Source organism: Nannospalax galili, unplaced genomic scaffold (genome assembly GCF_000622305.1).
Source record: "Nannospalax galili isolate Female #2095 unplaced genomic scaffold, S.galili_v1.0 scaffold635, whole genome shotgun sequence".
Lineage (NCBI taxonomy): Eukaryota > Metazoa > Chordata > Mammalia > Rodentia > Spalacidae > Nannospalax > Nannospalax galili.
The window spans coordinates 940127-951057 of record NW_008335836.1 but is presented as its reverse complement, the minus strand read 5'-3'; the positions used below and the strand labels follow the sequence as shown (position 1 = coordinate 951057).

At 38.3% G+C, this 10931-nt stretch overlaps 1 pseudogene; it reads left to right on the top strand.

Moving 5' to 3' along the window:
- Positions 1 to 4539: 4539 nt before the first annotated feature.
- LOC103732109 lies at positions 4540 to 5452 on the top strand (annotated as a pseudogene).
- The last annotated feature ends 5479 nt before the right edge of the window (positions 5453 to 10931 follow it).

Sequence of the window (10931 nt, the reverse complement as noted above, 5' to 3'; positions counted from 1 at the left end):
ATAAATGGACCAGGATAGCCAAAATCATAACCTCTGTTGCTTAAATTCTGTGGTTGAACCTGGGCTCCAAGCTCTGTCTCTTCATGGCTGAGCTCAGGAATTTCCACACTGGGTTCTTAGCTTTAGGATGTGCTTGGGGTCTATTTCAAGCTAAAGTTTCAAAGATCAAGTCTCTGGATTGCAGGCATACGGGTTTAATCTTGGCCTAGTGAGTGTGTACAAGAAGGGGCTTGTTGGTAGCAGACCCAGAGGATTTGTCTTCATTTTCCTCATCGTATGGAAGAGGTTGAAAGTCAGTTTTCTCTGAGGAGAGAAGCTAATATCTTTTCAAGGGAAATGATTTTAAACCATTCTTTGCTTTCTAGTCCCAAGGTGCAATTTCACTGTCTCCATTTTCATTCGGCAGCCCAGAATCACATTGGGGCATAACTGAATCCCAGAGGCCTGGACTTCTGGCAAACTCTTACTCAGATACATAAAGTCCACCTCCCTACTTGGCTAGTGGCTATCTGAGGTCATTTTGGAACTCTTGTGAACTCTGGCCTTACTAGTACAGACAATGATTGCTTCATAATGTCCTCTCAGGTTAGGTTAATCTGTCTGCATTATCTAGGTATGTATACAGCAGGTATTCCATCCACAATTCTATGTCTGTATCTCAGTCTCTCAATGTGCTTCTGTATTTTAAAAGTTTTGTCAATGCCTGTGTATGCTTAGATGGCACAATCTGTTTAGCCTATGATACAAGGTTTTCAACAATAAACAGTCAAATCTCATGTTTATGTAGGTTTTTCTATAGAAAGAACAATAGTGACTTAAATGCCCTCTGGTCACCCAAGTGTTTTCCATTAGGACTGCCAGGGATGGCCTTAGTAGTACAGACAAGGGGGATGATCCCATGACAAGGGCTGAGAACCAGCCTCTGCCATGTCTTACACAGATCCATAGCCAGAATATCTGTCACTAAACAGGAAAGACTTGACTGCCTGCAGCCACAGGCCTGAGGTCAGGAAGAGAGATAGAAGGGCCCAGCACCCCTATGTGGCATCATCTTGTCTTTGATTATTTCTGCCAGATGCTTATTACTTTACCACTCAGTTTTAACTCTGGGGGAAACAACTTTCCTTACATGACCTCCAAACCATTCACTCACCCCATCTCATCCTTATCTCCATCCATCTCTGCATCTCCCCTTGTTAAAATGCAGTACCATTTTTTTCCTCCACAGTTCCCCATGTGCCTTAGTTTCCCTTCCCTTGTCCATACATTACAGCTGTTTTCATGTCTATCTAGAGCTCAGAACTGAACCCACTTCAGTTATGGCTGGAGCAGTGTGTTCATGTTATTTATGCTTTACCTTTTCACAAGTACATGTTAGAATCACAAGGAAGTGCTGTGGAGGCATAGTGATCGGGCACAAGTGTCATCTTAAGAGTTCAGAGTCTGATAGGAAGTATAGAATTATAGTATAATATGTATTCACCATTTCACTAGAAATAATTGCAAGTGGGTTATGAAGTTTATTTACTCATTGAGTTTTCCAAGTTTCCCAAACACTCCCATTAAAGATATGTTCACCAATATCAAGAGTCAGGCAGGTATCAAAGCATCATTTAATTAAAAAAATAAGAAGATCATCTGTTGGGCATTCATAAACATCTCAGTATGAATTATTTGTCACCAGCACATAATTAGCTATCAAATCCAAATGAGTTTGGTTATTGGAAATCAAGATTAATAGTGAGTAGGAAAAGACATGAAAATTGGATAATGTTTTTGGAACATTTCCTTGACTAATATAAACAGTATTACAATTTTTGTGGCAAGGCATTAAAAACGTAAATATGGAATGCTGAAATTTTAAGTCAGTGGTCTGTCTTGGGAATGTAATCATGGGAAAATTATTAAAGAGCTAACTTTTGAAAGATTTTTATTGTGGGCTCAACAATATCCAAAATGGATTTATTAAAAGAACATCAGCTATGCCCAGGCATTAAGCCTTAAGGAAATAAAATACTTTTTCCCAAGGAGAAGAATTTTTTCAACTTATTTATTTTTTTTCAATTTATTTAATAAGCACAAATTAGTAGAAGCATTTCATTACAACAGAATTGACATAGTCAATAATAGTTTCCAGAGCAAAGATTTCAAAATTGGCTATAAATTTCTTTCAAAATTGGCTGTAAATTTTTAGGTTCACAGTGTTGAATTAATATACATTGTTGTACTCAGTATAAGCCATATAAGATATAAAAGTGAATGAGGTTTTTGTTTTTGTTTTTGTCTTTTTTTTGAGACAGGGTCTCCCTGTAGTCCCAGCTGACCTGAACTCACTATGTAGACCAGGCTGGTCTTGAACTAACAGTGATCCACCTGCCTCTGCCTCCTGAGTGCCGGGATTAAAGGTGTGCACCACCACGCCCTGCTGAATGAGGTTTTAACCTTTAAAAAAAGATCTCCAAAGAGAAGAATTTTAAGCACATTGTTAACAGCAAGACTGCAAATACTAAATAATAACTGATAAGTTGTTATAAATGCTGTAGAATTCTTCCCAAATATGGGTGTAACCCCTTTAACCAAATATCCAAAGTCTATAAAATATTATAAAGTTAGAGTTGAGACTATTGTCATTCATTATTTCTGTTTAAATGGTATTATGAAAAGCTTTCATTTTCTTATAAGCTGTACAGCATACTGTTGATTTACATTAAAGTTACTACCCAACAGTTACCTTGAAAAGAGAACTTGTGGACTGGAAATTAAAAGTCAAATTCTTTGAACAGTATACAAGGGGATTTATTATGAGCAACACAGAGAAGGAATTATAAAGAACCATTCTTGAGGGGTTGGAGAGATGGCTCAGAGATTAAGAGCACTGACTGCTCTTACAGAGGACCTGGGTTCAATTCCCAGCACCCACATGGCAGCTACGAACCATCCTTAACTCCAGTTCCAGGGGAATCCAAAGCCCTCTTCTGACCTCCATGGCATTGCATGACATGGGTGCACTCACATGCAAGTAACGCACTCATACACATAAAATAAAAATAATAAATAAGATATTTAAAAAAGAACCATTCTTGAAATTTTCAGATTCTGCTTACATATTCCATTGTTTATTCATCCAGTATTTCTTGAACATCTGCCATGTCTTTTAAACTTATGCTATTACTAGGTATCTAGTGGAGAAAAATCCACCTCATTCATTTTTTTTTGATGGAATTTCAACCTAGTAGATGTTACAGATTTTAAACTAACAAATACACAAATAAAACATATGCTCACAATTGAGACAAATGTGTTCAGGATTAATTAAGCCCAATGGAATAAAGTCCTCTTATGTCAATGAGATCTGATGAGTGTAGTAGTTTTAGGATGTAATGCGTAATCAGTTATTGAATTTAGGCTGAGCTTGGGTGACAGTGTGATGACAAAATGTCATGGAGGAAATTATCAATAAGCAATATCAGCAGAATTATCATATTCCAAGAGTCAGGCAGATATAAAGCAACATGAAATAAAAAAAGAGAAAAATATGGAGTTTTCTGCTTATTTAGTTTTCTTGTGCTGAGTAGCTTATTTTTACCATCAGTGACTTCCATTAGCCAAACCGGTCAAACCGGACCTCCTAACCCCTTATCTATGCAACATTTGTGCTTATAATCTTGAACATCATGAGCAAAACTGAATTGTTTTTAGAAGAGCTGGAGGATGTTGAAGAGTGAGACCAGTAGATGACGGACCACAAGGAAGTGTGGGACTGCAGTCCAGAATCAAGAGGGAAATGTTTACTGAAATAAAACGGAGGTGGTTGGGTGAAGATTTGAGGGGTGCTTGTAAGTGTCATTTTAGTCCAAAAGACTGAAGAGACAAGTGATAAGAAAAAACATCATTGGATACTATGCCCTCAGAAGGCCTATCTGAACTGTTTTTCTCTTCAGAGGTTGGTCCTATATTAGATTTTAACCCAAAACATTAATTTCCTTTGTCATCTATATTCAAATTTCTTCTGTCTAATCTTCTAAGGCTCCGTCTCTATTTATTCAGAACCTCTTTTTTTCTCCCTGGGTAGAATGGGGACCCATGGGTGCTACCACCTCCCCAGGTGCTCTTGTCTTCTCAAATTCACAGTGACCGGACTGAGTAAAAGCTCAACTCTGTGATAATTACAGCCCAGATCAAACTATGATTTTCTCACAGCCCTGGAGAAACATAAACACTTAATATTAATTTTCTCAATTTCCTTACATTCAAATAGGAGAATAGTATACTTTTATTTTATAAATGAGCAAGAAAAAAATCTCTCATTAGATTGGGCAGACTGAAATATCTCTTTGACACTCAACATGTGAGGACTGGTGACTCAGGAGACCAGGAGGGAAGGCGAAGTGTCTGTTGCATTACTCTACCCATGCATTACTGTCTCCACTTCCTTTCTTCAGACTTCAGGGTAGGTACCAACAGCTGTGACTCAACAGGCGCGAGTTAATTTGAGTTTCTTTCATATAAAAGGGAGGACTAATCTGTGCCGTTGGTGTCATGGGAGTAGAAAGCAATGAAAGTCTTAATCTCCTATCAGCCTTCCTGACTGGCATTCCAGGACTGGAGGCCCAACACAGCTGGCTTTCCATTCTCTTCTTTACCATGTACATGGTTGCCATTGTGGGCAACAGTCTAATCATGGCAGCAGCGCAGATAGACTCAGCCCTCCATGAGCCAATGTACCTGTTCCTCTCCATGCTGGCCAGCACCGAGGTGGGTGTCTCTGTGTCTACACTACCTACTGTTATGGGCATTCTTTGGTTTGATGCCTACAGAATTGACTTTGGTGGCTGCTTGGCCCAGATGTTCTTCATTCATACTTTCTTAGGGATGGAGTCTGGCCATGAGTTATGACCTATTGGCCATGAGTTACGACCACTTTGTAGTCATCTATAACCTCCTGTGCTATACAGCCATCCTGACTCTGCCTCGGACCATCTCCATGGGTCTGGGCATTATGCTGAAGAGTGTGGCACTCATGGCCCCACTTCCAATTCTTTTGAATCAACTGCTTATTGTCACATAAATGTCCTCTCCCACTCCTAGTGCCTCCACTCAGACCTGATCCAGCTGCCTTGTGCCGACACTAGGCTCAACAGCATCCTGGGCTTGGCTGTTGTCCTGGGCACTTTTGGACTCAACTCACTGCTCATTGTGGTCTCTTATGTGCTCATTCTTTACGCAGTGTTGGGCATTGCTTCTGGGGAGGGTCGGAGGAAGGCTCTCAACATGTGTGTCACACATCTGTGCAGTGCTTATATACTATGTTCCTATGATTGGTGTGTCTGTAATGCATCATGTTGCCAAGCACATGTCACCTGTGACCCACACAGTCATGTCAAGCATTTACCCCTCTGTACCACCGGTGCTCAGTCCTATTATATATAGTGTTAAGACTTGGCTGATTTGACAGGGAATTGCCACCTTGTTCTCCTTCAAGGAGCGATTGTTCTGAGACACCCAAGGGGAACTGCACTGTGTAAATGCAGTTTATAAATTCTGACTGCAATTCCTCTATGGCTGTGGGGAGAATGGGAAGGAAGAACTAAGAGCACTGCTGCAAGCTTGAGTCTGAAACACAAGACTTCCATTAGCTCCATTTTATTGTTATATTTGTATCTTTAAAAAATACTGATTTTTATTTTATGTGTATGAATGTTATGCCTACATGTCAGTTAGTGCACCCATGGTGAGTAGTTCCTGCAGAGGAACTGAGCCATCTCTCCAGCTCCTGATATACTTGTGTCTTTGTGCACACTCATCCAGACATCTTCTCTAATCACATATGACAACTGAAACCAGAGCTAATGAATTCACCCTTCATTCCCTCACAACTCCTAGCTAACATCAGTTAATACTAGTTTTCAGATTTAATGATACTTAAATGAAAATAAATCAATTTTTCATTTTTATGGAATTCCTAGGGACTAAATGTCCCTCTTAATTAACAGCAATGATCCTGGGGATGTGCCTTTGAGTGAAGTGAGCATGTGTTCCTGTTTACCCCACGTATTCATGGTTTTCCAAAGTCCCTAGGCTAGAAACCCTTTTCACTCTCAAAATTGTACTTGTTTAAACAATAAATTGTATGGTAACCTATCTATATAAGGACATGATTCTTCCTACGACTCACCATATAATGGTCTCCATATCCAGAATTCATGAATCACATGACTCATATGTATAATTGACTAAATGAGGCATAAAGTAAAATATGAACAAGTTCATAATGCCCAAGCTACAGATCCTAAAGAGTTAAGCAAAAGCAACAAATTCTGATTTAGTAGAGTTTCTACTAGATCATTTCATACTAATCATTCTACTTTTAGATAAATACTTATTGTCAGCTGCATCTGGTGTCATTGTACCTAGGTATCCTGCTTTTCCCTGCATTCTCTCGCTTCCATCAAAGTTTTGACTATGTAATATATTTTTGTGTTTAAAAATCTGTGACAAGATATATATGCACATTTAAATAAGGTGTTTTCAAATGGCTACCCTATACCATTTCTAAAATCTATTTTCCAGTCAGTATGTAGTATATACTATATAAAACAAACAGAATTTTAAAAATTATACATTAAATAGAAAATCTGAGTAGAAACCAATCCCTTAATGAATGTGTTTTCTTGTATATAAAAATAGATAACTTATTAATAAACAAGACACAGTTTGGCATGAATTTGATTACATTTCACTTTCTAATCTTACCATAAATGTTAATCCTAAAAATTTGATAACAGATGATACCAGAATTTTTCTATAACTGCTCAGAGCCATTGTTTATTGGATGCAAGTTAAATTAAATTAGACAATTGGCAAAGTGCTACTAAAATATTATAGTGACTTTCTAAGTGATGGTTTCATTGGATTCTGCTGCACTTTTGTTGAAAACAGTAAAACTGATTCAGCTTACTTATAATATTCTGTTTAGTTGTTGATGTAGTTTTTCATCAGCATCTATAACAGTGTTTCCAGTAGTTTTTTTGGATAGCTCAGAAATGTTTACAGGTTGAAAGGTAACACATCACGGAAGAACCCGAAGAGGCGCTGAGAGCTTGGCCTTTCATCTTTTTTCCCCCATGTCCTTTCTCTCCTTCACCTTCATCCCTCTCTCCTCCCTGTCCTCCCTGTCCTCCCTCTGATATCCCTTCCCCACCTCTTTCTGAGAATTAATATTGTGGAAAGGAAGGATAAATGGTATCATGGCATTCAGTTATCGTGTCAGCAGACACCATATAATCAGAAGTTCAAACTATGAACATGCATGGACCGTTTGGGTATGGGATCTAGTTTTTGGCAGAGCTATTTTCAGTCATTTCTATGAGGCTTAAATCATTTCATTCTGGTATCTCCACCTCTGACCCATGGATTTTTCAAACCTTTACCCCTTGTATATTTGTAATCTGTCATTTGTGTCTTGGTTTTTACTTTGTGCAATTCATTTAATTAACTGCTGAGTTTCACTATACATGTGTCATAGCTGCAGAAATGGTCCACACTCACATGGATGATTTACCTATTCAAGTGAAATGCCTGTCATGCCTTCTTTTGCCTCAAGTTTCTGAGACTCTATTCACTTATGGAATTCCTTACCATCAAGAGTTTGCTGCCTCCCTCCTTCAGCATGGTTATTCCATGCAGTTGCAATAAAATGAAATAACTTTGTGACATTCTGCATTATAACCTAGGGTCTTTCAATTTCACAATTTTTTTTCCAGTTTGCATATATTGATGTTCATATGGATTTTGGTAAGGGCACAGGGTCATTTGCACACCACGAGAGTGCGAGAATGATTCCTTCACACTAAAAATATCATCTGTGCTTATTCAAAACCCCACTTTGCCAGCAACTTTGGCTTTAATTGGTTAGTATAGTCTATGGTTTTGACTTTGACTTTTCTATAATATTATATAAATGGACTAATGCATTTTCTTAGCCTTTTAAGACGTACTTCTTTTACCTAGCATACACATTTGGAATCTATTATGCACTTTTGTACCTTGCAAATCCATTCTTCTTTAATTGATGAGTAGTATTCTATTATATGAATGTGTCACAGTTTATCTACTTATTTACTGAAAGAGATATTGGATGATCCAAAGTTTCTTTGCATTTTCTTCTTATACTTATTATTTACAAAAAATGTTCATAGGTTTCTGGGGAAAAATCAGTTCCTTCTTACATTGTAGCAGCTTAGACTCCTTCACCTGACCCAGGGTAATTCACTAAGCATCTTCAGAAATATATACTAGATACCATGTTCCATATATATATATATAGCTTATACAATATAATTTACAAAAGGTCAGTGAAAAATAAAGAATATGATATTTTTGAACTACTTAGATTTTACAAACACATTTATACGGTAAAATGAGACCAATACAGTTGCATTCCAAGGACTAAATAATTTCAGTAGTATTTCCCAATAAAAAATATTTCCACAAATGAAATCCATTTTGAAGTCTAAATATATCATGATATTTCTTATGTGACAAAGCCCACCTTACACTCCCACCCTCAAACAAATGCAAAGAAAATAACCAAAGAAAGAAAAATGTAGACGAACAAAGAATAGGTCAGACTTCTTTATTTGGTCTTCATCTAAATTCCTCTTAAGTTTTGACTGTTGTCTGAACTGCATTATCTGCAACCACAGATTTCAATACGCAAGTATTTTCCCTTGTAACGCATAGTGAAATAAAAATGTTGTTTGGCCCGTATTTCTTCCATTTTCTTGGCAGTTTTCAGCATCTGGTTTCTTCATACTGATCTCCCTATTCTGAGATTGTGCACATCATCTATTCTGAAATTATCCTCTATCACCTGATAACTACATGGTTCTCCAAAACAATCGTGTTAACCTGTAGGCTATTGGAAAGAAAGATAGAAAGGAAGAAGAAAAAAGAAGAAGAAAGGAAGGGAATAAGAATGGAGGAGGAAGACATTTCTTCTTCACTAGCTCTCTGCCGTTCACCTCCCTCTCAGTACGATTTCACTGAAGCCCTGATCATTTTAATTGAAATTTAAGTTGATTCTAATATTGGCTACATCTGCCATGAGTACAGTAATCACAAGCTGTGACCAAAATGATGGTTGCTGATCTGAGGGAGCATGCTTTCCACAGGGCAATTTGTACTGTCATTAAGGCCTGACTTCTTTACTAGCACCTTTGCTTGTACAAAGTCCATGTCTGGGGATCGGCATCTAAGAAGCAGAGTCTTATTTAGGACATTAGTTTGTTTTGTCTTTAGTTTGTTTAGAAGTTATGATTATGGTACCAAAGCTGGGACCCAGATATAGAAGAGTAAAGGTAGTAGCACAGAGTATGCTTTGAAAAATACCCCAGTATATGGTGGGACAGCTGCTTAGGAATTTATGATTAAACTCTCAAAGGTTAAGAATTTTATGTTCCATATTGATGAACAGTTGAGTTGTACCCACACCTTGGTTTTTGTAAATAATGTGACTGTGGACATGGGAATGCAAATATCTCTTTAAAATTCAGATTTCAATTAATGTGTATATTAATTAAATTTCCAAACTGGGATTTCTCCATCATATAGTATTACCATTTCTAGTGTTTGGAGGAATTGATATAGTTTTCTATTCTTACTAGGTAAAGTTAAAAAAAAATTCTAGGAAGATTCTTAATTTCTATGCATTTGTTAGATTTGATTTTCTTTTTTTCACACATTGACTTCATTGCTGAGAATTTTAAATACAACCTTGTTTATGGTGTCTGAGACATGAGAGGTCAAAAAAGTAAAGGGGCCCCACGTATCCCAGATATGTTAGTGGGATAGTGGGTAACCCCAAGGTATCTCTCTCTCTCTCTCTCTCTCTCTCTCTCTCTCTCTCTCTCTCTTAAAATAAATAACCCAGACTTAGGTATTCTGTTAAAGTAACAAAACCAGACTAAGACAGGCATGCTTGTAATCCCAGTACTTATTGAAGGCAAGAAGATCAGAAATTCAAGGCCAACCTTGGCTACATATCGAGTTGAAGGCCAGCTTGGGTTACATGGGAACTTTTCTCAAAAAAACAAATACCCAGAGCTGGAGAGATGGTTCAGTAGTTAAGAGCACTGGCTGCTCTTCCAGAAGACCTGGGTTCAGTTCCCAGCACCCACATGGTGGCTAACAACTATCCTTAATTCCAGTTCCAGGGGATCCAATGCCCTGCTCTGGTCTCCATAGGTTTGCATGCCACACAGGCAGAACACCCATACACATAAAATAAAAATAAATAAATTAATTAAAAAAAAAAACCTGGGCTGGAGAAATGTCTCAGTGATTAAGAGCTCTGGTTGCTCCTGCAGAGGACTCAGGTTTGGTTCCCAGCACCCACATGTTGGTTCACAACTGTCCCTGACTTCAGTTCCAGGGGACCCGATGCCCCCTTCTGGCCTCCACAGGCATTACACACAGGTGCACTTACATACATGCAGGCAAAACACTGATACACACAAAAAAGAGGGGACTGGAGAGATGGCTCAGTGCTTAAGAGCACTGATTGGTCTTGCAGAGGACCTGGGTTTGATTCCTAGCACCTACATGGCAGCTAACAACCATTTGTAACTTCAGTTCTGGGGGATCCAATGCCCTCTTCTGACCTCCTCGGGTATTGCAGGACACAGGTGCACTTACCCACATGCAGGCATAACACTTATACACATAAAATAAAAATAATAAATCACACACACACACACACATATAAAATGAAAACAGCTGACAGCTGAGCATGGTGGCAAATGCCTTTAATCCCAGTACTTGGGAGGCAGAGGCAGGCAGATCTCTGTGAGATAGAAGCCAGCCTGATCACCATAGTGAGTTCCAGGCCAGCTGTGGCTATAGGGAGACCCTGTCTTTAAAAAATTAAGGAA